General features: G+C 31.4%; 1 protein-coding gene across 6 annotated transcripts in view; it reads left to right on the top strand.

Moving 5' to 3' along the window:
- Positions 1 to 27,256, top strand: part of LOC142318975 (facilitated trehalose transporter Tret1-like) — a 230,986-nt gene that overhangs the window by 124,461 nt on the left and 79,269 nt on the right. The window contains exon 1 of one of the 6 annotated variants that reach the window (XM_075355711.1): positions 13,322 to 14,072. The exons of the other annotated variants lie outside the window; for them this stretch is intronic. The gene's annotated coding sequence lies outside the window, so the exon portion shown is untranslated. Of the gene's footprint in view, positions 1 to 13,321; positions 14,073 to 27,256 lie in introns of those variants that run through there. 6 annotated transcript variants of the gene reach the window in all.

The raw sequence follows: 27,256 nt of genomic DNA, 5'->3' as shown, positions 1-27,256 counted from the left end.
TGCGGAAAACACTGGCCTGAAGTTATCATTTGTAGGGCCCGAGACAATGTTCCATTTTACCCTTTTCAGAAGACATGTTTTTGGTATATTAAAAGAAGAAAGAGAAGATTTTCGTATACTCATATCTTTCTTTACAGCATCAAGAGCGCAGGATACTTGCTTCTCTGTCCAGGTTGGCCCTGAAGTTTTCTTCTTATAAGTTCGTACCATCTGCGAGGACAAACAAAAAGAAACTTTACTGGTTGTTTCTCATAATAATTTATATTGAGGCTAATTTTATTAATTTGTAATCTATTACTTTTTAATAATAGATAATAATAACATGTCAAATAAGGAAGATTGTAGGAAAACTTTTACTTAATATTTTATAAAACTAGTTCATTATTACGTCAATGAAAAAAAATTTACATTAATTTTATTAGTAAAAGAAATGTATGTAATTTTAAAATTAATTATATATTAATTTTCAAATGTATTTAAATATTCTCATTTTATAAATTGATAAGTAATGTTGATTCGATTAATGAAATGAAATCACATGGTTAGGGGCACATAGGACCAGTAGACCTACGTACTCCTGTCACGGCTGGACCTGATTGCTCTAGCCGCCAGGTTCTAAATCAAACGTTTTCCTGTGTCATATGTTCTAAAAACTGTAAAGTTTTTTTGCCAAAAACATAAATAAATACAAAATTTAAATAAATTACTGTTAATAAATAAAAATAAATGAAGTTATCAAAATAAATTTTATAACACTTACCTTTAAATCATGAATTTTTAAAAATAACTAGAATAAAGCAGCAAACGGCGTCCACCCTCAGTACTCACATACAATTGGTTTTTCTTCATGCAGTGACGCTATCTCCCGGCAGATAAAAGAACCCAACCCGTGTAAAAATAACTGACTACTAGAATTTGAACGCTGGTTATTTTTACACGGATTTGAATACTAGATCGTGGATATCGGTGTTCTTTGGTGGTTGGGTTTCAATTAACCACATATCTCAGAAATGGTCGAACTGAGACTGTACTACACTTCATTTACACTCGTACATATTATCCTCTGAAGTATTATTTGAAAGGTAATTACCGGAGTCTAAACAGGAAAAAGAAAGATAAAAGTAACCCGTACAAGTAAAAATCTCAGCTGAACACTCTGGCCCGACATTCCTTTCTGTCTCTACTACGTACGATATGAATACATGAACATATTAAATAAAAAAAGCAAATAAAGTAACAAAAAATTGATTTAAGTAATAGGAAAATTTGAAATATTTTCTAACATTACTTCAAACAGATCTTCTTCCCTGTGTCGATTACGCCACAAGAATTCACATAAATAAGAATCAGTCGTAGTTCTAGCGGTATTATTTCCTTTCTTGTTGTGTCGCTTAGCACGTGCCCATAAATCTTCGATATTTTGTGTGTGAGCATCACTCTCTGGAGCTACAAAATGTTCACTACGGTTCACGGTATAATGTTGGAAATCGTAACCGTCTAATAAAGAATTACTATCATCGGCTTTCCACTTAACAGATATTATTATTGAACCTTTCTCAATGCAATATGTTATGTTGCTAAACAACGTTTCTTTTTTCTATCTAGCACCCCATACATAAAACACTCACGTGTTTCACGACAGATTCCTCCAAAAAACCAATGATTTGGGAACACACCACCTCAATTATATTTTCGTTTTGAAAAGCTAGATTCGTCTATTTCTGGTCATTCCTGGTCTATCAATTTTTTTGGGATTCTTCAATATATCACCAGCACATACTTCACGTAAATAGTTTTTCCAATCTCTGATCGCCTCCGATGCCATTCCTAATTCATGTTTACAAAATTTTGCAGTGGTATATTCCTTTGACCAGCAGTAAATAAATATAATAATAGTATCAAATTATAATTGCGTGTCTTTTAATCATATATTATTGCGTAAACCAGTTTCTGATCGACAAGTTTGTTCTTTGCCTAGCCACCTATCACGTCCATTTAAATTCAATGTCATTTGATGTTTGTTTTTTACACTTTGGAATCCTACGTAATACATTTTTATCTTGTAAGAATGTTACGGCACTTTCTTTGCTACTAATTTCTCGAGCGATTGAAAATAACGTGTACGCTGCCACGGTCGATTAACTACTGAACGTATTTGTTTACTCACATCATATAGAATTCACTGTTACTATTTTACATACCTGAAATTCTAGCAATTTGACTAGGTGAAACATGAGTTTTCATAATGTTAGGAATTCACTTTGAGTTTTCAGAGTAAAATTATAGGAATGTAAAATTGTAATTTTACATTTATGATCCGAATATTGTAACGATCGGTGGCGCTCCGTCCCCCAAACCCACTGAACAATCATTATATTTCCTTATTTTGAACATACAAATAATTTTTAAATCAAAATAATAAAGAAAAAAATATTTTTCAAAATTAAAAAAAAATAATTTTCCCTCGCCAAATCAGGTTGAGAACATGATAGGAACTGATTCTATATAACCATTTATATTTATTTATTCTATAAATATAATTTAACCAAACATAACCCGCACTCGCTTCGCTCGCTAACCTTGAATAATTAACACAGTAATGTTTTGAGTAATTAAATAATAAATTATTTTAACACGAATTTGTATACTAGATCCTGTATACCGGTGTTCTTTGGTGCTTGGGTTTCAATTAACCACACATCTAAGGAATGATCGAACTGAGACTATGCAAGACTACACTTCATGTACACTCATACATATCATCCTCTGAAGTAATACCTGAACGGTAATTACCGGAGGCTAAACAGAAAAAAGAAATAAATTCAGTAATAATTGCAATTATATATTATTTAAATAATGAAAACATTACTGTTAATTAGTCGAGGTTAGCAAGCGAAGCGAGCGTACGTTTTCTTAATTTATATCTGTAATTATAAACAACAATGCTTATTGCATTTTTTGCCAAATATGTTTTTGACAAAAACAATTTTTCAAAAATTGAAACAAAAACTTTTTTTACGTTTTTTCTCGCCTAAAAATTTTTTTTCCACATAATTATTTTTGAGTTGATTTGGGCAAGATTTTTTGGGTGGAATAAAACGAAAAAGTACCATAAGAACAACTGGTTTAGATTTCCATAATTAATTAAATTCCTATCTGATTATTATTATCACTGTATATTTTTATTTTTTTTTTTTAAATCGTACAAATGTTTTTTAAATAGTGTGAAATTATTCTTTATAAGAGAATATTTTTATGTTCCTTTTTATTTAAAAACCGAACGATACAAAAATGAGATAATTACTTTTACTCAGAACCGGTTTACTTTTCATTTTACTTCCGTACGAAGTAAAGGAAGTATTGTGATTACGAAAAATTTCGGTTTCCATATTTCAACCGAAATATCCGTTTTGATCTTCCTTGAATCCGTTTTGACTACTTTCGGCGTGACGTCTGTACGTACGTACGTATGTATCTCGCGTAACTCAAAAATGATTAGCCATAGGATATTGAAAGTTTAGATTTAGGACTGTTGTAACATCTAGTTGTGCCACCTCTTCTTTTTATTGTAATCGACTGGACCAAAACTATCCAAAAAAAAAACCCAAAATTAAAAAATTCTGGATTTTGGACTTTTTCTTAACTGCAGTAATAAGCCCTCATTGAGAGCTTTTCAATGATTTATCGTAAGTGGTAATTATTTTCATTGGTTCCAGAGTTATAGTCAAACGAAATTTTAATTAATGAAATATTTGGATCTTAAAACGGGAAGGCACATCAGTTCGAATCAGATTTAATCTCCATTTTTTTTTTAATTTAAATATATTGATTTAATATAATTTCAATTATTAACCTCCGATTGTAAAAAAAAATGTACGATAAATAATAATTCAATAATAACAATAAAAAAAAGTTAAAATATCGGAAGTTATTAATGGCATAAAATTTTATGTACTCTTAATTTTAAAAATGTGTATATGTAATTTAATAGGCGTACAAGAAAGTCATGTAGTGTCCACATCAGTTTTTTTGTTTAAAGAATTATTTTTTATATTTAATAGGTAAACAGTCTGACTTCGGAGTGATCGTGAAAAGAAGATTTCTAACTTATATCTTCATTGAGGCACTAAAAACGCAATATTTTAAAATAAATGTACATTTCAGGTTAAAAAAATTTATAATATAAATAACTATTTTTTTATCTTTACATAGATTTATTTAATGAAAATATTTATTATTTTAAATTTAATTTTCCATTTTTCGATTATAAATAATTGCTGTTTCACAAACCGTTTTTAATAGTTTACTTCCGGTGATGTAGTTTCTGTAATTGCTTTAGAAGTTGTAAAATAGTTTTGAAATTATCATTTATCTATGTTTTCAACATTTATCTATGAAGTTACAAAAAAGACACACACCACTTTTGAATGTTTACATATACAAGAGGTTTTTTTTTCTTTTTCTGTTTAGCCTCAGGAACCACTGTAAAAATTACCTCCGCAACCACCGTAAGAAATTACTTCAGAGGATGATGAGGATGATATGTATAAATGTAAATGCAGTGTAGTCTTGTAGTCTTCTCATGTGTGGTTAACTGAAACCCAACTACGAAAGAACACCGGTATACACGATCTAGTATTCAAATATAACCGTCTCTCTCTCTCTCTCTCTCTCTCTCTCTCTCTCTCTCTCTCTCTCTCTCTATGCGAATTTTTAAAAGGTGAAAAATATATTTTTTTCTTTTTCATTAATTAAAAAGAAAAAGAGGTTGTAAAACAAGCCATAAATGCGTATTATAAAAAACAGATATATGCATATATACATGTACATACTACTTTACATAATAAGATTATATTTGCATAGTCACATTTTGCAGCAACTAATAAAATAAATAAATACAGTGTGTGTGTGATCGCGCGCTTATGCACACACACAAATACACATATGCACACCTCTTTTTACAACTTGTAAAATAACATTTTTATTCAATTTTGTACCTATAAATTTATTTATAAGATAAATAAATTTATCTGTAGCCACTCTGTTCTCTTAATAAACCAATCTCATCTACTTTTTTAGATCAAGTGATAAATTGCAAACAAAGCTTTTCTACCAAAACAATCTGGAGACTGAATCATACGATGTCCGACCGTCATCTGATATATATGTGTGTGTTAAAAAATTATTTTTAAGTATTTACTATAAGTTTTCCATTAATGGTTTTCTCTTAAAATAAAAAAGGTTTGAAGGAAAACATTTCACAGATAGGCCAATGCATTCATAAATTAATTACATTTATTATATTAACAGGTTAACCTGTTAATATTCATTAATATATCATGTATCATATATCATATATACCTGTTAATATATCATTAACCTGTTATTACCTGTCAGTTAATAATTTTTCTTTTTCTCTTCTTCAGTAAATTTGTTTGTTTTCCAATATAATGCTATAGCTGTAGATGGGAAAGTATAATAATCGTTACAATTTGAGCATGTGAGGTTTTCACGGATGAAATTGACGTTCTGACACCTATTGAACCAAAAACTGGTTAGAAATTTTCCGGATGTTCGTATGTACGGGTGTGTGTGTGTGTGTTCGATATTGCACTTTAAATCACGTTATACCACCAGAACTACTGGACCGATTTTGATCAAACTGGGTCAGATTACTTCTATATATGGGGCATTGATGCCATTAAAATTTCAAATTAAAAGGTTAAGGAGGTGAGGCTGTAGAGCAAGGTCTTCCCCGTGTCTTGAGATTTCGCCTAATTAGTGTCTTATTTTTCTTAGGCACATTTGTTAAGAATTAAAAAATAATATTTTCAAAAAGTTGGTTGCAAAATCGCACCCCCACCCAAAAAAAGTTGGTCGAACTGAGACTGCACAAGACTACACTTCATTTACACTCACACACATCATCCTCATTCATTCTCTGAAGTAATATCTGAACGAAAATTCCCGGAGGCTAAACTGCAAAAGAAAGTTAACCACTATAGAACACCGAAATCTAACATTCAAATCCGTTTTTAGTAAGTAATTCTGATTATACTGCGACAGTAGTACCTTCTTCACCATAAGAAGCGCTAGTGTAGCATTTACGTTTTAACTTAGGTTGCGTGTGTAAGCCGCGTGACAGGATAGTCCTACAACTGGTTTGTCAGCTTTTTTTTTTAATTCTTGTGGACTGTTCTGTTTTTAACTTATTGATGAGATGCATTTTATTAAACTGCATCATGACACTTCCAGTCTTATTTTTTATTCTTCTGTCGCTTTATAATCACGATGTTCTACTACAGCTTAAAGCTTCACATTTAATTTCTGGAAAATAATTCTTTTTTGATTTTTATATTAGAAAAGGCTTTATTTATATGAAGTTTTCTTTTGTCCTGTACTATTTTTTTTTAATGTATCTTTTCATACTCTGTAACATTTTTAAAAACGTATATCTTCAATTTGTGCTTCAACATTTTTATTATTTTATTCCTTCATTTTTATGCCGTAGTCCAATCTTTTTTTTATCGATTATTTATATCTTTATTGAAAAATTGTTCTACTCTAGTAAATTTTTCTGCTATTATTATTTTGCAAATCGATAATTTTTTTATGTTATATAATTTTAATCAGATAAAAGATAATAAATGACGGACTTATTTGGAATAATTAAAACAATTATTAACAATTCAATAACAGCAGTTCATCGAACGCAAATGAATCGAAGCACTCTCTGAACAATTAGATAAATTATAATCAAGCATGAATGCGTATTGTAAAGTTCTGAAACAATCTCGTTGATCTGATCGTGTCAGCTAAAAGACTTTATGCAAGCAGGTTGATTAACCGACCGTTGTTGTGCTTTCTTCGCCTTAAGCAGTGTTGCTTATTACCTACCGGTTCATGAGTGTTAGCACTTCTAGCAGCACAAATCACGTAATGATTTTTATTTTTTATTTTTACTGTACTACATTTAAAGAAATTGAATCTTTGTTACATTTATTCTTAAACAGTTACTGAATAAAACAAATTTATTATTTTCTTTTAAGAGTAAATTTTCTAAGTATAAAATTATTAATACTGTATGAAAAAGTAATGAGTTCCTAGGGTAAGATGTAAAAATCTGTAGGTATAATATTTTTTTTTAAATTTTAATATAGATTAATTATACACATAATTTTTTGTTGTTAATAACATTTCTAAATCTGTTTGAAATAAGATTTTCTCCTAAAGAATTTTGATGAACTAGTAACTGACATTGATTATTTCATAAACGTTTAAAATACTCAGTTTATAGTATTAGAATTAAAATAATGAGATGAATGTGTTATTTATGCGTAGACAAGCTTATGATTCTATGACGATAAAGTTACATTAACAGTAGGTAAAAAAATTAAAACATCTTATGATTTATCATTTTGTTACTAAAACAAAACACAAGTCATTAAAAAGTCATTATCAACAAATGTAATTTAGTTTCCTATAATTACATCTGTACTATTTTTTTGTATATGATTCATTAAAACTTGTACAAGCAGTTAATTTTAGTAATTCTGAACAATTTTTTTTTTATTGTATAAATGATCTCTGAATTCAATGAATTTTAAAGATTTACAAATAAAATTAATCGCTTTCAAATCGAATTTTTCTATTTTTACTTTCATGAATAAGTAATCAAAAAGGTAATGGAAAATAATGTAGTGTCGTAACATACAAGTTAAGCAGAATGCCAACAATGTAACGAAATATCCAGGTATAATAATTTTTCTAAACAGACAAAAAAAGAGCTGACCACACAGTTATAGGACTTTCCCATCAGACGGTTTTTTCTGATGCACGGCTTACACACACAACTTAATTTAAAATATTTATCATTTTATTTAAATATATATATATATATATTTTTTTTTAAATTCAATGATTCTAACTAAAGCTCGCGCGCATACCGTATTTCATTCGCGCGGGTGTGGCGATACTAGCGGCCATTTTAAATACTTTTTTAAACGATTTCAAAAAAGAAGGTAATCAATTCCACAATTATTTTTTAATGTATGTTTCGCCAATATCTTCGACGTTAGTAAACCGATTTCGATAATTTTGTTTTTTAATCGAAAGAGTGTACTTTCAGAATGGTTCCCTGCTAATTTTAACAATATACGATGGTAATATTAGGAAAAATACCAAAAAAACAAACGGCTCGATATCCTTACCCGCTGACCGCTCGCATAGTACAAATGAGGAGGATTTACAAAATAATTCATAAAAAATAGAAATAAGAACGTACTTTGGCAAATAATAGTACTGAAAAGTTACACATAATTTTATTTTTATTTATTTAGTAAAGTAAAAGTATTTACAACAAATAATTATTTTTGAAGTCCGTGCCAGTCAGCATAAGTTAAACAAAAGGTTCCTTAGTACCTCAATCAACCGCTAGGCGGCTAAACTGGATTCTCAAATGTAAAATGGGATCTGAAGGGTATTGGTTTGCTTGGCATTTCTCCCGCTACCACTCCATTCGGTCGCCCTAAAGCATAAGACCGAATGTCTGTGCCGCTAACGACTACTGGGCCTCGAAACAGTTTAGCGACCAGTATCCTAACTAGCTCCTAGAGCTAACATATAAGCGTGGTGCCATACACCACTCGCTTGCGTGTCCCACCAACCGCTTGTCATTTATCAATAAAATGGGTAGGCGAACCCCGTCAACTACTAAAACTTATATGACTATCTAAGACTTATATGACTAATAATTAAATTTATCTCGTCAAAGACAGCAATTCGATACCACGCCTAGGCCGCTGAATGTCAGCAAATACCTGTCCACCGTTAAAGCGCTTGGAGCCTTAATCTGGCTGGTAGCCAGCCATATCTTTCGGTTAGCTTCCTACAACAGCGCGTAGGAATCTTTTCCTTAGGTAAACTACTGATCTCGGTTGAACAAAGCAACCGCATCAAGGAACTTCCACTCGGTCCGACAATGGGGCTTTCGCCACATTGACTCGCCGCTTGTGAGTGGTAAATTTTCCCCTTGATCTTTATGTTCCAGGGTGGCTTGAGTTCTGCCAACTCCAAGAGCTGGGCAGTCGAACATCATGTGTTCGTTGGACTAGACCTCCCCGCAGACGTACAGTCCATCAGCTGCCAGGCGGAACCGAAACAAATATTGGTTTAAATTTACATGGATGGAGAGCACTCGGGCTCCCGTTGCCCTTAAACAGAAAGGAGAGGCATACCTTCCCCTCAAATCCTGTATAGATCTATACAAGGACCTTCAAGAGTATATAAAAGAGAGTATCTCACGATCATATTGAGTTATCTAAGCTTATATAAAGTATTGTTGTTATATCATATTTTTGTATATCGAATTTTATTCTTATATAATATATAGATCCAAATCCTAGTTAAGGTAGTTATTTTTATACGGATTTGAATACTAGATCGTGCATATTGGTGTAGGTGGGGATCAATTTGGTGGTTGGGATTCAATTAACCACACTTCTCAGGAATGGTCGATCTGAGACTGTAGAAGACTACACTTCATTTACATCCTCTGCAGTAATATCTTACGGTGGTTCCGGAGGCTAAACAGAAAAAGAAAAAAAGATCTCATTTTAGTTTAGTAAAACTGCTATTACCAATTTTGAATTGATTGAAATAGAATTTGTATTTTACAGATCGTAGGTTTTCTTTGTTTAATTTGTGTTGGCTTACACCGATTTCAAAAATAATTATTTGTTGTAAATACTTTTACTTTTGTAAATAAATAAAAATATACTTATTTGTAACAATTTATTACTACTATTTTTGAAGTCGATTTTTATTTTTTTATTTTTAACTACACTTTACTATACTTTATTACTTTATTTTTGTTAAAATTTTAAATATTATTCATTTATTTAATTCTACCGGTCACCTGTGACGTCACAACATAGCGAACGGCTACAACAGCTGTACATCAGTGCTAAACTAGTGTGGTGAGAGGGGGTAATATTGTGGCAGTATACCCACTTCGTCGGTGGTTTATTTAAATCATTTTTTTGGGGTGGGTACGATTTTTCAAAAACATTGTTTTGAAATATTATTTTTTGTTAACAAATGTGTCTAAGAAAAATAAGATCTTAATCAGGCGAAATCTCGAGATACTGAGGATGACCTTGCTCTACAGCCTTGCCTCCTTGACCTTTTAAATTGGAAATTTAATGGCATCAATGCCCCATATTCACAAGTAATCTGACCAAGTTTGGTCAAAATCGATCCTGTAGTTCTGGAGATATAAGGTGTGAGACACCCGAACACTTGCACGTACATACGAACATCTGGAAAATTTCCATCCTGTTTTTGATTTTTTTTGGGTTCCTTAGGAGTCAAAACGTCAAGATCCAGTGAAAACCGCATATGCCCAAATTGGACCGATTACAATACTTTCCCTTCCAAAGCTATAGCTCTGCTATACCGCTAGATTGGGAAGTAATGTATAAATATTAAAAAGTTTTTAAAAAAATTACATAATTGTTCTAAAAACGCCAAAAGGCATATAAAAGGTTTAAGCCAAATATTTTGACCTAAAATTGCAACCAATAATTAATATTTTCTAAAATATTTAATTTAATTATGATAAAACTGGTTAATAAGTTACAAAGTCAATGGAAAACATCGATTAAATTATCCATCATTTACAATTTTAATAATTTTTTAATAAATACTACAGGGTTTTACTGAAGAATATACATAATAAGATCTATTTTAATGTTTAAAATTGAATAACAAAATATTTCTAAAGAAATCAAAAATTTAATTTAAAAAAAAATTATTTTCATTTAATTATATAAATGAAGAGAATGAGAAAAAAATCGTTAACTGCAAAAATTCAATTTTCTTTTTTGAAACAAAAAAACATTAAAGAATAATGGAATACAATATTCCATAGAATGTTTTCACGTCGAAGTAACAATGCTGTCCGCATGAATAGAATTCTAATTAATGATAACGATAGTATTTTTGTTACTCATAGAGTGAAATTTGTAGCATTTTTATTACATGACAAATTCTCTTAAAATGATAAAATTGATTCTTTTCAATAAAATCAAACATTACCTTGCTTTAAAGCTGCTTAATAAAATGCGAAGATTTTCAACATTATTATTCTTATAGGATATTTTGTTTCTTATTATCCCGACCAAGATATAATATTATCGGGGCTGCCGATATCGTTAGACCGTTATTTACAAAATTAAAATTTATAACTTATCCTTAAGATTTGTTTATGATTGTACAATTTTGCTAAAAGATTAGTCAATTGTTCTTTCAAAAGATATCAATAATCATCTCTATCAAACCAGACAACAGAACTGTTTTTGTATAATTCAACGAAATACTTCGGTTTAAGAGAAATTACCTTATTACATTTCCTTTGCCATTTTTAATAAAATATCGAACTAATGAAAAAACATCTTCCGACCAGTTTATTTAAGATACAACTGAAAGAATTTATATTTCACGAACAAATACTCTGTGGATGAATTTTTACAAATGCTAATAGAAAAGTTTAAAAACAGAATTTTCAGGATTCAAAATGTATAAAAATATTTGCTCGAAAAAACTTAATAACGTCTTCAGAAGTATGAATAACTTTGTCGTTATTTTTTATAATTAGTATCGTAATTCGTATATCTTAACAGTATTTCAATAAAATATATAAATTAAATACGTGTATAACGTATATACACAGTGTGTCCCTAAAATAATAGTGGGGGTTTTAAATGGTTACAACTTCGGAACAAAGCATTGTAGAGAGATGAACTAAACGTTAAGTGAAAGAGTAACACTCCAAGTTTCTTACTTGTTTAATAGATTTTGATGTGTGCTTCCTTAGTTGCCCTGCAGACATCGAGACGATATTCATTCTCTTGCCATACATGGCAGAGAACATTCAGAGTGACGTAAAAGAACAGCTTCAGTGATCCTTTCTTTTAATTGATCCAAATTTCGAACTTAACCCGAATACACTTGTAGTTTTACATAATTCCAATAATATAAATCCACGGGGGGTAAGTTCTAGAGACCGTGGGGGGCCAAGCGATCCACCTTCTCATCCGACCAATCGCTGAGGAAGTGTTTCGTTAAGAAAATCCTGCACGATTGCGGTAAAATGTGGAGGAGCTCTGTCTAACTGGAAAATGGAATTCTCCGGTATTTGGGGCGCTGCATACTTTTCTAACTTATCGAGGATGATGTTTTCCGTTATTGTTTTTTTTTTTTTTCAGAAAAAAAGAAGGGGTTAATAACTCTGTCTCGTCCAATAGCACACCACATATTCACTTTTTCACTGTCACGTTGACCTTCAATAACGGCATGTGGGGGTTCAGTAGCTCGTATTTGAACATTATGCCGATATACTTGTCCAGAAACATGAAACATTGTTTCATCACTGAAAATGAACTTATTTAAAAAATCATCAAACAGCTTTAACCTATCCAGAATATCTACAGCAAAATCAAATCGTTTCACTTTGTCCTGTAGGGAAAGTTGTTGTAACACCTAAATTTTGTACGCAGAGAAACGTAACTGTTTTTTTAACACATTGTGAACAGTTGTTTTAGGAATGCCCGACTGTTCAGAACACTTTTGCACAAATACCTTTGAGCTACGCACGAAACTTGTTCGCACTCTTTTTCTGTTTAGCCTCTCTTCCTTCCTTTCTGTTTAGCCAGAATCACCGTAAGGTATTACTTCAGAGGATGATATTAAGAATGTACTCTTGTATGGTCTCATTTTGGCCATTCGTGAGATGTGTGGTTAATTGAAATCCAACCGCCAAAGAACACCGGTATCCCCATTCTAGTATTCAGATCCGTATAAAAGTAACTGCCTTTACTAGGATTTCAACCTCAGAACTCTCGACTTCGAAATCAGCTGATTTGCGATGACGAGTTCACCACTAGACCAACCCGATGGGTTAGTTGTTCGCACTGCTTCAATCGTTTCATCAGACACTGATGGCCGTTCTGAACGTGTTTGCTTCTGTATGCTTCCTGTTTCTTTGAGATTCATTCCATCGCCGAATATTATTTTCATGCTGAGGGGGTCTTCGTCGTATATACGACTATATTCTCGCCTAACACGTATCGTCGACTCAAACAAAGCAAGCCGCAACACACATTCAACTTTCCTCTGCACTGCAAACATGATGACTGACGCGTACGTGCTGCTTGCGTATACTGGAAACACAACGCGCATGCGCTAGCTTCCGCACCTATAAACTTGGAGTGTTTCTCGTTCATTTAATGTGCAGTTCATCAGTTGTACATTATCATTAGTGTACAGTTATTAAGGCAGGGCGACGTAAACCTTTTAGTTACGCTAAAAATTTCTGTTCTGGTACCCGATGTTTCGCTGTGATTTTAAAGACATTTCACGTCAAAACACAGTAAAGCAACTTATCATAAACCGACGTACGTTTATGGAAGATTTTTTTGTCTGATTAGATAGCGTTTTTTTTTTTTTTAAGAATGAGTGACATTTGTTCTTTTTTAAGTTTGCACATTTATTAATATAAAAAAAATCGGATAAAACTTACTTTATTGGGTAATTAGACAGTGGAAGATTAATGTTTATAGAGGAACCTAATAAAGATCGCGAAATAACTGTCACGAATTTACTTTTGTGAAAGTTTGTTGCGTAACCTAGTTTCAATGCGTGTACTGTCTTCACGCGACAAGATTTTGCCAACCCGATGGCACGTAAATATGATGTTGCAGTGTCATGAATATTATTTCCTTGTAACAGGATTTTATAAATTACTCTACTTAACTTTATATTATTATGAAATAATTTTTGCTGATAATGTTAAGTTTTTGATTAATCTATTGTTAAGTGTTTATTAATTTAGTTATCGTGATTATACTTCCTGTTTCATATTACCAAATGAAGCTATTATGTTAAAAGATTTACTTTGGGTTACGAGAAAGTAAACGTAGCAAACCGATTATATTACAGATAAGTTTTGGTACTGTAATTATTTTATGTACAAGGAGGTACATCAGTAGCCTCGTGAACCACAAGGAGAAATAGTAAGTACAAACATGTACTATATATAATTAGTGTCCTGATATGTAAAATTAGAAAAATTATTTAAATACCTTTTATTTAATAATAATTCTAGACAATCCTTACTTTTAATTTTATACATTTCTACCGCTTACTCTATGTAGAACGACAGAAATTGTTCTGAAATAATTGTTGTGATTATTAAATTAATTATATACCGATGTACCACGTCCATCATTTTGTGCGGAACAAAAAATACCATTTTTTGACGATTGCAAAAAATAGCCTGCGTGTCGTAAATGGATTTTTAGCTTTTATATTGATGATGATATATCCATTAAAGTTATATACAGAGTGTATCACGAAGTTCTCCCGAGGCTTTCAAAACCTACTCTACGGCGCTCGGATTTCGACTACCCCGGTAAAATGCGATCGTACTGAAATTTTTAGGCCTTTAATAAAGGGGGCATAATTAATTATTTATTATGGTTTTTATACCTGAACGAATAAAGTAGATACCAGAACCGTATCTGCAACAGTTTTTGAGAAATCTGGGGTGAAAAACAATAAATTGGGTTAAAAGCCCTGTTTTTGTTTGACGAACAATAACTTTATTAAATAGGTAATAAATGTATAAAACTTTTAATCAAAACTTGTAGAAAATTTAATTCTGGACAAAACGCTATAAGATAAATTAAATTATACAAAAAATTAGAAAAATTCGAATTTTATTTAATAACAGTACCTAGGTCAAAGTGCAATACACGTATCAGTTTATATTAAATGTTTAAAATTAAGCCTATGATTTTCAACACATTTCTTGGCACTCGTCTGTACTACTTTTATTACTCTTTTTAATTCTTTAGAATACATCTTTATTGTTCAGCCGTACCCGTCATACAGACCATTAATTTCTCACGAGAATGTATTTTTGTTTTATATACAATATTTTTCATCCACCCTGAAGCAAAAGTCTAAAGGTGTTAGATCAGGCGATCTTGATGGCTACGAATATGGACCTTCATGACCGATCCATTTCTCACGGAAATGATGATCCAAGTGAATGGAAAGGGCACAAGAAACGTAAGGAAGCGCGTCATCGTGCTGCAAGTATACTTCGCGACTCAGCGCTAGAGAAACATCTTCAAACAGCTGCATCTTCAAATTCTTCTTAAAGAAAGTGCAAGTAGACCTCAACATTTAAGCGGTCAGGTAATATGAACGGTCCAAACAGTTGAAATATCCATTTTGACCATCCTTGAATCCAGTTTGATAGTTTTCGGTGCGTAATTAGTAATGCGTACACCGTAATTTTCTTAGAGAATACGGTAGGGAGCCTCCTATTAGGCATACAATTTACTCTTGATACCAAACCTTCGTTGAGACAGCTTGTTCTGTTAAACAAACAAAATCAGTTGTGGACAACTCAGAGAAAGCTTTGCACGTAGTCCAAAGTAATCAACTCGACGTAAGTCACGCGAAACTGGCATTCCACAAACGACTGTTTGGCGCGTATTCCGTAAACGGTTGCACTTGAAGCCATACAAACTAACCGTGGTTCAGCACAATACAGATGACAAAATTATTCGGCTGCAGTTTTGTGTGGAAATTACGGATAGAATTTCAGACAACGATACATTTTTAAACAATGTAATTTTTAGTGATAAGTCAACGTTTTACATCAGCGGCAAGGTGAACTTCCATACTGCACAATATGGGGTAGCAAAAACCCTCATGAAACTTTGCAGCACAATCATGTTAGCCCTAAGGTTAATGTTTTTTTTGACCTAAGCAAACAAAGATTGTACGATAGTTCTTCCAGGAGGTAACCGTAAATGATATCGTTTATTTAGAAGTGCTTCAAAAAATGTAATTCTTCAGTTAGATGATGATGACCAAGATGGACGCCATTACTATCAGCAAGAAGGGGCACCATGTCACTACCGCCTAGAATTCCGAGATTTTCTTGATATTCGATTCCCAGATTTTACCCCGCTAGACTTTTCTTGTAGGGTTTCATTAAATGTCGAGTTCGTGTACCGTCTTTGCCTGCTGATCTTGTTGAGCTAAGACTTCGATTAAGTCCGACTTGCTGGCTACAGTCTGGAATGAAATCGACTTCAGGTAGGGTGTATGTCGCATTACAAAGGAGAGCCATATCGAACCAAGGTGAATGTTGGGTGACAAACTTGATGTTATTTTATATGAATGAGATCTCAATCTAATTTTTAAGTTACGTTAATAAATTTTTTTTATTTTCTTTTAGAGTTATGAAGTCCTTTTTGAATAACCCGATATAATGTTACATATCAGCCCCTGATGTTTAGCTATTTAACTAACGCTTCTCTTTGCTCCATATAAGAACTGACTGAAGAGTGAATATCATTAATTTCAGAGAAAGCGTTTTAACTAATTCTTAGGTTTTTTCAGATATTTTACAAGTATTACAGAAGAAAGATAAAAGGAAAAAAAGAAGAGAGATATTAGAAAATAAAAATTATCGATTTGCACACACACACACACACACACACACATATATATATATATATATATATATATATATATATATATATATATATACATATATATATATATATATATATATATATATATATATATACATATATATATAACAATTACGATAAAATAAGAAAGACGGTAATTAATTTAATTTTATTAACTCATATTTCTACTTGTAATTAAGCTATTGTTTTTAAAGTCGTATTCCATACTTAAGGTATAAGAAAACAAAACTATATAATTTTGTGTTATTGTTTAATACATAATGTTGTATACATTACTTTATGCTAATCAATAGATACTTAATTAGACGGTAAGAAATCATTGTTTACTTAGGTGTGAAGAAGTATTGTATTTAATAGTATAGGTAAACAAATAAGACACCAATCGCAATGTTTTCATTACATTTTCAACAACAACAAAAATGGAGAAAAGATTTTTTATTATTTTCCTAACGTTTACGTTGCAATCTGTTCATCTAGTGAACAATAAGCAATTCCGCATGCCCAATAAGATGAGGATGATATGTATGAAATGTAAATTAAGTGTAGTTTTGTACAGACTCAGGCCGACCATTCCTGAGACTTGTGGTCAATTAAACCCCAACCATCATCCGGTATAGAGTAAAATTTGAACGATTTTTTTTTAAATTATTCTATTTCACTCTTTTCTTTTAACCGCAAGCGAAAAACGTTTTAATATTATAAGAGTATTATGTCAAAACTTCGTTGACGGAGTGATACAAAAACTGATGAAAACAAAAGAACTTAACTTGATATACTTTAATTTTGATTTTTGTTTTCAAATTAATCTTATGAGGAAACAGTAGGAAAATTAGTCTTCCTATTGATCTTTCGATAAAAGTTTTGTAAAATGAGAATAGATATTATATATATATATATATATATATATATATATATAATAAAAAGTATTAACAAATTATGGGAATGACTTAAATTTATATATTACTTAAAGCATAAATAACTTTGCTACCGTGAAACATAGCAAAATTAAATTTAATAAATGCTCTTACATCAAAACTACTCTATCTCTCGATATGAGATCACCACACTACAAGTCCCTTGAGGGAACAACTCAAACGATTTAAAATGAAAAGGGTAGGGTTGTAAACATTATTGTAAAGAACATTGAAAAACAGAACCTTCTTATGTAAAAGCCATTTGGTTTGATTCTTAGCAAATAAAATTTATCAAATGTTCCTACGTCAACGATGAATTTTTTGGCGCGATGCTGCTTCTTTTGAAGTACTGTATGCCACTTTTCAAATTAGGGGTCGAAAATATTAAATGACTTTCATTTTGGTTTGGGTAGTAGTAGCTCAAAGTTTTTTATTTCATGTTTTTAATGCCCTTAAGTTATATACCACAACCCTAACCTTTCCATTACAATTTTTTAATTGCATCCACATGGGAGCCTTCTGGAAGCTTGCGGTAGTATGGTCTCATATCCAGAAATAAATTGTTTTGAGCTTGCTAAATTTATTTTTCTGCGTTTAACGACTGAAGAGCTATTTGACCTGTTCATCCTTTATTAATATCCTATTTATATAAAATACAAGGTTAATTTTAAAGTTTAATCGGTGTGAAACCGTCTTCCTTCATCTTGCACGTTTTGCGAACAATAATAAAATTCTGTTTACCAGCTCTTATCTATTGCCAGGAAGGAAATCCACGTTTACATATAGCCTTTTATTTCAATCCTTTGATAAATTAAAAGATACAGTTTATAAAAGTAATTGAAACCCTCTATTAAAAATATGAAGACTGTTTTAGAAAAGTTAATATAAGTTTAATTGCAGAAAATAAATATTTTAACCTTTTTTTGAAAATTTTTACAAGTAAATAAAATTAAAAATTTTAGAAAACCCACGACGAAATAAACGTTAAGTAAAAAAATATTAATTAGAAAAACTAAAAAACACTCAGAAGTTTTTTGAGGAAATCTACTGTAGAGCCTCCTGGCGGCTTATAACCTGCTCTGAGATGATACCTATGTAATGAAAAAAACCGCATCAAAATCGACCCAATTGTTTTAGAGAAACACATCTAATGCAGCGACCACTGTTGGCCTATAACCGTAAAACATATCTAAGAAAACTTGCTCTGAAGTGATTCCTATGTAATACACACACAATCACACATCCTCATACACCAAACGCATATACCGTCTCTGTTCCATCGTAGGTAAAAAAGAAAATTCATCATGAGAAAAGTTTATTAGTTTGAAGCTTTTGAAAAATCTTTGAAGTATTTTAGTTTGAATTTCTTTAGTTTGTCCTTCGAAATATTTTTCTAAAATTCAACCTTAACTAATTAGTGAATAACAGATAATATTTCCATCAGAAATTAGAATTTTATTCATAAATTTATTTTAAAATAAAAAGTGATGCTCTGAATAAATAATTTAAATTTAGATATCGAAAGGATTTCAAGTTTACCTATAAATTTTTATTAAAATCAGTTTAGGCATTCTTGTTTTATGCGAGTACTAAAAAAGGAAAAACAAATTGAAGTAAACACTAAATTTGGTTTAGTTATTGTTTTTAAATGCTATGTTAAAGTGAGCGTGTTCTGACTAGAATGAAAAGAGTAGAAAAGTTCTAATTTTGTACAGAAAAAAAATTACATAATTTTTCCTGTAATTTTTTTTTATAGTATAATTAATATTGTAATGAACTATTATTATTGTCAAATTATTTGTAAATAAATATATAAAATTAACTGTTGAAGATCATATTACATAGTATTTTACTGTTAGTTCTTCAATTACACTCATAAATGTCAGAATCGAATGTAAAAGAAGAGGAAGAAATTGATATCACAGTGATATCACTGACTATAATGATTAGTTTCATATCATAAAAATTAAATCCAACGAGACATTTTTTCCCATTTTTACCAAATAAATATTTATAAAATGATGATGGGCATATTGCAATTTTTTCAAGAGTTCATCACTGAATTGTAGTAACATTAGAAAACTTACTATTATTGTAGTAGTATATTTTTTAGTAACGTTTATTGCAGTAGTAAATTTATAATAAATTAATTTTGCTATATGACAAAATTCTACAGCTTGTATCAAAAGTAAAAAATTCCAGAAATAAAACCCTTTTTCTTTCTTTTCCTGTTTAGCCTCCGGGAATTACCGTTCAGGTATTACTACAGAGAATGAATGCGGATGATATGTATGAGTGTAAATGAAGTGCAGTCATGTACAGTCCGAGTTCGATCATTCCTGAGATGTGTGGTTAATTGAAATCCAACCACCAAAGAACACCGGTATCCATGATCTAGTATTCAAATCCGTATAAAATAACTGTCTTTACTAGGAACAAAAAACTTCCTAGTTATATCGAAATATACTCGTGTATTACTTAAGCTCAGCAAAATAAATAGGGGATTTTAAATGAAACTATTTGAAATAATTGCAATTACTTATCAAGGGCAATTACTTATTGCAATTACTTACCTTGTTATAAGCAGTTATAAATAACTTAACACCGATTTGCATGATGCGATTACTTTTACAGTAGCATCGGTTCAGTGGACGAAGGGTACAATCTGATCCAGGATCTCTAGAGATGGCTGGACCGTAATCACGGGGAACTGGGGTACAAATTGATCCAGTTCCTGACCGGTCACGGTTGCTTTAAAGCATACCTGTGCACGCGGGTATTAAAACCATCCTTGGAGTGTGATGAAGAAGGTAGGAAGGATATCTCTGGATCGTTTCTTGCTCCACAAGGAACCTACCTGCTTCGGCATGCTTACCCCAGATAAAATCACGGGGGCTATTATGTAGACCGAACGGGCGTGACACACGGTGTCGAAGATGTCGGTCAGGAATATCCGCACAAAGACGATGAAGGAAGTACAGGGGTGAATTCCCCTGTACTTTTTGTTTTTATTTTCGGACTTTGTTCGTATTCAAAGCAGGTCCGGTCCCATGGATAGTTAAACGATAAAAAAAAGTTGTACCCTTGTGCCCTAGTAATGCAAACATAACTCTTCCGATAACGGTGTGCCGGGCAATATCTTATTTAAATCGAACCGCAAGAGCTTATACTTTCTTAATCTTTGAATAAATTTGGTATAAATACTATTTTATAAAAAAGTTCTGAAATAATCTGAAAATATTATTTTGTAAATGACTCCAAAAGGAAATAACCATTTAAATTTTAAAAAAATTTGAAGTATTAATTTTATATATATTTTTTTATTTCCTTTGTAATGAGAAACAAATAATTGTATAAAATTGAGATTTTCTTAAAATTTATTTTAATATAAAGTATATAATATTATTTTTCTTCACTTCCCAGAAACATAGATTCATCAAAAGGGATAAAACGTGATAAATAACCTAAAAGTCTGGTTTTATGATTATACTGGACCCTGATTTTACTTAAAAGTAGTAATTTATTTTTTTTGATATTTCTATTAATTTAAATATACTTTATATCAGAAAAAAATCCTTTTTTTCTTTTTGTGAATGATCTTGTGGTCGTCCCTGACAATTATGATAACCATCAAAGAATTCTCCTTGAATTGTAAAAATCAATAAATCCAAATAATTAAAAAATTCATTTGATAAGATGAGAATAATGGCATTTTGTGACGCTTTTGAAAAATTATTCATTTTTAAAATATGAAACACAGTTTGTGGAAAAACTTTTCGGTAGACCGTGAAAAAATTGAAGATGTTTAGAAAGCTTAACAAGAAAGCTAAAATTGTTAAAGTAAAGAGACAAAAAATATATTCGAAACCTGTTGTAAAATATTCTAAGATACATGAACTTTTAATGAACAGTAATATTTTAAGCAAAAATTGAAAGGAACTTGAGGATGCAGGAAAATCATTTTTTGGTTGAGAAATTTAAGAAATTAGTTCGGAAATAAAGCTATATAACTGTTTAGAAAAAAATCTCTTTCATCACGACGGAAGGCGGAGGTTGATTTCACCGGTGCTAAGTAGGGGATAAAAAAGATTTCCACCTTAAAGTTAAGAAAAACTTCAAATTTACTCAATACGACAATGGTTGCATCTGAAAAAACTTTCACATGTTTAGCAATAGACGCGTTCACCAATCAGCAAATCAGCTGATTTTGAAGTCGAGAGTTCTAAGGTTCAAATCCAAGTAAAGGCAGTTACTTTTGTGCGGATTTGAATACTAGATCGTGGGTACCGGTGTTCTTTGATGGTTGGGTTTCAATTATCCACACATCTCAGAAATGGTCGACCTGAGACTCTACAAGATTTACACACTTTATTTACATTCTTACATATCATTCTCATTCATCCTCTGAAGTAGTGCTTGACGATACTTCTGGAGGCTAAACAGAAAAAGAAAAAATGTCTATCATACGACAAGCCCCATCTTCTTACAATTCCAGCAACATTTTGGTCATCCCGTGCCGTACGGGTTGGTCATATCAAAAATTATTTCTGACAAAGGTTTAGATAATGTTTAGAGGAGTAACGACCACTTTAAACCGATTCGATACTGTGCTTATTAAGGGAGATATAATTTTTTTTCTAAACCCCATTTTTTCCACCCCTGGGCCAATCTTTGGTGGCATCAAAAAACTTTACTTAGATCAATTTTAGTTTCTTATCCAAATTATAGTAGGAACTTTAAACGAATTTGATATTTACCTTAATAAGAGAGTTATAGCGATATTTTTTTTTCGAAAGAGCCCTCCCATTTCTACCCCCGTGGTCCAATTTTACCTATTAACGAACTCCACCGAGATTTAGGGTCGTTATATTTTATGTATCAATTCAAAATTGATTGGCGCAAAATTACGGCAGTTATCGTGTCCACAAGAAAGTGACATATATATAAACGTTTTTTGATCTGAAGGTGGTTTCGGGGTCTGGGAGATGTGAAACGCGAAGATAGGTTGAAATTTTCCGGAAGAATCATGGTACCCATTACAATAGGTAGCTTTCGTATGAAATCTATCTAATAGTTAATAAAATTCATTTTATTGATATAAGGTAGGGGCGATAGGAACTAAAAGGAGAAGAATTCTATCCTGCAATTCGTTTTGCACGTTTAATTTTGGTCTTATTTTCAATTACGTTTACACCATTATCATATTTACTTATTCCTGTCCTGATCTTCCGTTGTGATATTTCTTCTTCAATGAGGCTTGTTTTTTATTGTTTTAAGTAATCTTTCGCACATATCTATTACATTTCTTTCTTTGTATCTATTCGCTTTCTTTTTTCAATTTCCTTATTATCCTCTCTTTCCTTTGGATTTTGGTATGGCTTCTCATTTGTTACTTTATTTAAAAACTTTAATTCCTCTTCTTTCTTCGGCATCAAAAGTCTAGATTTTGCAAAAATACAATGCCACATTCTTCATAAACAAATTTTTTTTTTGTTTTTTATTCCCAATATTATTTTACTAAATATGAAAAGTTTTTTCTTAGTGATAAAATCATTTTTAGATGTTTTATTTAAACCATCGTTTTTGCTTTTCATTTAACGTAAGTAAATTTAGTTACTTTTTCCCATAATTATATTATTATTAGTATTAATTGGTCTCTAAATATAAAAATACCACACAATACAGTGAGTTCGGAAAGTTACTGTGCTCTGGAATTATGGAAGTGCAATGACGAAACTTTCTTAATTATTACTTTGTATTTTTATTTCATTATTTTATAGATACAGATATTATAATAACGGAAATAGTTTATAAAAGGTGTTGAAAATGACCTCCTCCAACATCAAAACTACAATGCACATGTTTCAATTTGTTTTCTAACACTTTAACTAGCTGATGTACTGGAATTTCTCGTACGTATGCCATAATCGTGATTTTTTGTTTGTATTGTGCGTGGTCTGTTGCGATACACTGCTTGTTTTGCTGTCCCCCATAGAAAGAAAGCAAGATCGGGATCATCCAGGCCACAAACCCCACGAAATGATCTGCTCACCCAAGACTTTCGTAAAAAAGTCTTTGACCTGCTTTATACGCGGTGGCGCCATCTTGTTGAAATCAACTGTGAATGATTTCCACTTCTGTTAATTTATTAATTTGTTAAAACAGCATAATAACGATCACTATTAACTGTATTTCAAAAAAAAATTGGGCACACAATACGCGTTCTTTATTTTCTTGTTTAGCCTCCAGGAATCACCATCAGGTATTACTTCAGAGGATGATATGTATGAGTGTAAGTAAATGAGGTGTAGTCTTGTACAGTCTCAGGTCGATCGTTCTTGAGATATGTGGTTAATTGAAATCCAACCACCAAGCAACACCGGTATCCACGATCTAGTATTCAAATCCGTATTAAAGTAACTGCCTTTACTAAGATTTGAACGTTGGAACTCTTGACTTTGAAATCAGCTGATTTACGAAGACGCGTTCACTACTAGACCAACCCGGTGGGCATAACGCGCGTTCTACTCACACTGAACCAGACTCCTATTTTCGCTTCGTGTAATTCATGGGGGTTAGTTATCGACCACAATCGTGTATTTTATGAATTAATATATCCTCGCAGATGAAACCGTGTTAAACAAGTAATGGCGAGGAAATCTACGGAATTTTGGTCGGTAAAACGTTTAAATCATTAACAATAATTTAGTCTTTTGGCATGATCTGTAGGTTTCAGTTCTTGAATATACATTACTTTGTGGGGGAAAAGTTTCCGTTGTTTTCTTACAGCTTTATGAGCAGTAGCAAGTTCGTTATGTTGCTGCTGTGTTAACTTACGCGCGTTGATATAAATGGACTTTTGGGCACAGCATCAAAAATATCAAGCGCCTTATGTTCGTTTAGTTTAGATGGTCTTCCTCTTCGGTCAGCGTCTTCTGAGCCTGACCGAAAAGAGCCTGTTGACCGAAATTTTTCGATAAGAGTACAAACTGCATTGCAGTGAGGAACCGGAGTATTTTGAAACTTTACAGGAAACTTGTGCTTCACTAAATCTGTGTACTTGTCACCTTCACGAAAGACGTGGTCAACGAGAAAAGTTCGCTCCTCTGCCAAAAGAACCATTACGTTGCTCGCAACTATTGATTTCGATATATGAAACGAAGGACGTTCTATCACAACTCAACAACTGACGTCTTGGTTTATTACTGAGCAACGCCTAACAAACCCACAGGGCAACTAACCTAACTCCAAAAAAACAGAATGCACCATTCTAACGCATATTGCACAGCGATTTTCCGAATGCGCTGTATCATAACAGCTATTTCATCTTTCATTCTGCCTGGTGAAATAAATTGAGGATTTATTTCACCGTCAACCAGGATGTCCTTCCGGCGAATACAGTTTGATGAAGAGTTCAATAAGGGAAATTTTTACTCTGAAAATCCAAATGTTAAAGAAATTCGATGAAACTAGAATATTACTATATTACTGGGAATTGATTGACCCATGGCCCTCACTCGTTTTCCCATCTTCTTTCTCCCTTTTGCTTACGGTAAAAGATTTAAATATTATTCTAAAAAATAGTGTAGCTCCAATTGAATGCGTTTGTATTTCAAGAAAGGTCCAGATTCCTGTACCACCCGTGAATGCCTCCCCGCTTTTATTAATTTTCAGTAATAATTATTATTTTCAATGATTTAATTTTACAGATTTTTTACCTTCACATTTACCATTACATTATACAATTTTCTTTTCTTTATCTCTCAAAATTAATTCTGCCTGTAATCGTTAAGTTTTCTATTAATTCTTCTTTACATATATGTATATATATAACTGAAACGTACACAATAGTTCGGTATTTAAACGCTATAATAATACATACATTATTCAGCAAAGAATTACAAAAAAAATGTAGTAATAAATATAACTTATGTCGGTAAAATTCAGTCAATAAAGACATAAGTAGCATTATCAAATTACATCAGAAATAAATGAAATCTTTCTTACTAATTGTAATTACACAGTTGGATGGAAATATGGTGTAGAACAAACAAGTAATTATAAATAATTTACATTCATAACACGACATAAAAACATTTACTCATATTTAAAAATCATAAATATTCATGTATATTGAATAAGAAAATAAAAGCTTAACAATATGGATTATGCAGTAAAACTTAAAAAAAATTACGTTGTAAATATATTTACACTATAGAGTAAAGAAATATTCAGTATATACCAGTGGTTTCCAAACTTTTCCGAGTCGCGGCGCCCTTTCTCAATTAAAATTTTTCCATGGAGCCCTACCCTAAGTAAAAGTATGACTACTCGTAAATGAAGAAATAAAAATAAATAAAACTCGTATATCTTCATTATTTTTTTACTAAGTTTTTTATTAACATTAAATTAATAATTATAAATGTCTTAGTTCAATTAATTATGAAGTTTTTACAATATATCGCGGCGCCGGGTTTGAGAATCCCTGGTATCTATATAAACAAAAATGTAAATGTTCGTTTGTTCAAAATCTTAAATCTCCAAAAGTTCTTCACAGATTGCTTTGGAATTTTGACACAACGTTGCATCAAATATGCGCGTGCTTTTATACACCTAAGATGTTACACCTGTGACAGGTAAAAACATGATTTTTTTTTTTTTTAAAACAGCGCTATCTGTTAGACGTAAAAGCAACACACGCTATACTAAATATTTTACGATTCCATTTCAATGTTTCCGATATGTGTGTCCGCTATGGACTTAAAAACTACTGGACCGATCTATGCGCGGGGGAAAAAGAGAGAAAGGGAAAAATCGGAACAGGAAAAAGTTGATAAATATAGAAAGGAAAAATGTAAAATAGGAGAAAACGGGGAAAATGAAAAACGGGAAAAGTAAATGAAAAGGGGAAAGGATAACAACAAAAAAGGGAAAGGGGAAAGAGGAAGGTGGAAGGGAAATAAGGAAAGATAAATGGGGGAAGAGAAAGGAAATACAGTAAAAATGTAGATGGGGAAATGAAAAAGGAAAGGAGGAAAGAATAGGGGAAAAGCAAAGGCGAAAGGGAAAGGAGGAAAAGAGTAAAAGGAAAAGGTTAAATGTGTGAAGTTCCGTAATGTTCATTTTGTTAATGTTTTATCAAACTTTCAATTGTGTTCATTTAATCTATTATATATACTCAAATCTAGTAATAGGGAAACATTGCCGGGTCTGCTAGTGCACTATAAATATCCTATTATATTTTATTGTATTCCCTAATTAATTTTGTTCATAAATTTAATCGGAATTCAGGTCTACATGAAAAACTTTAAACAAACAAAAAATCATTAACATCGATTCAGAAATTTAGTACAAATCTATAAAATAATACTAAGTTTGACCACTAAAATAGGATTGCATCTGCTACCGATTTGACTGAATGATTTTTTTTTTTTTATTGAAAACATATATTTTTAAAGATACTCTACATATAATAGTCAAACCGTTGAATCTTAAAATAAAAACCTTTTTAACAGTATGATTAGCGTTAACCTGCTATTTGAATAAGAAACGTTTAACTTGAGATCGTTAAGTAAATGCTATGTTTAAAATTTTTAACTCTAAAAAAAAAAAACTTTAAAAACTTGTTAGATTGAATTATTTAAAGAGAGATATTTCTTGATAACTATTTTTAAGATAATGGTCTGGAATGAAAAGACTTATAAAACTTCCCTTGATTTTAAATAATTTTAACGTTTATAAAAATTCGTTCTGTTAAGCTAATAGATT

The sequence above is a fragment of the Lycorma delicatula genome, chromosome 2 (assembly GCF_047948215.1).
Source record: "Lycorma delicatula isolate Av1 chromosome 2, ASM4794821v1, whole genome shotgun sequence".
NCBI classification, from domain to species: Eukaryota; Metazoa; Arthropoda; class Insecta; order Hemiptera; family Fulgoridae; genus Lycorma; species Lycorma delicatula.
This window is presented reverse-complemented; position numbering and strand designations above follow the sequence as displayed.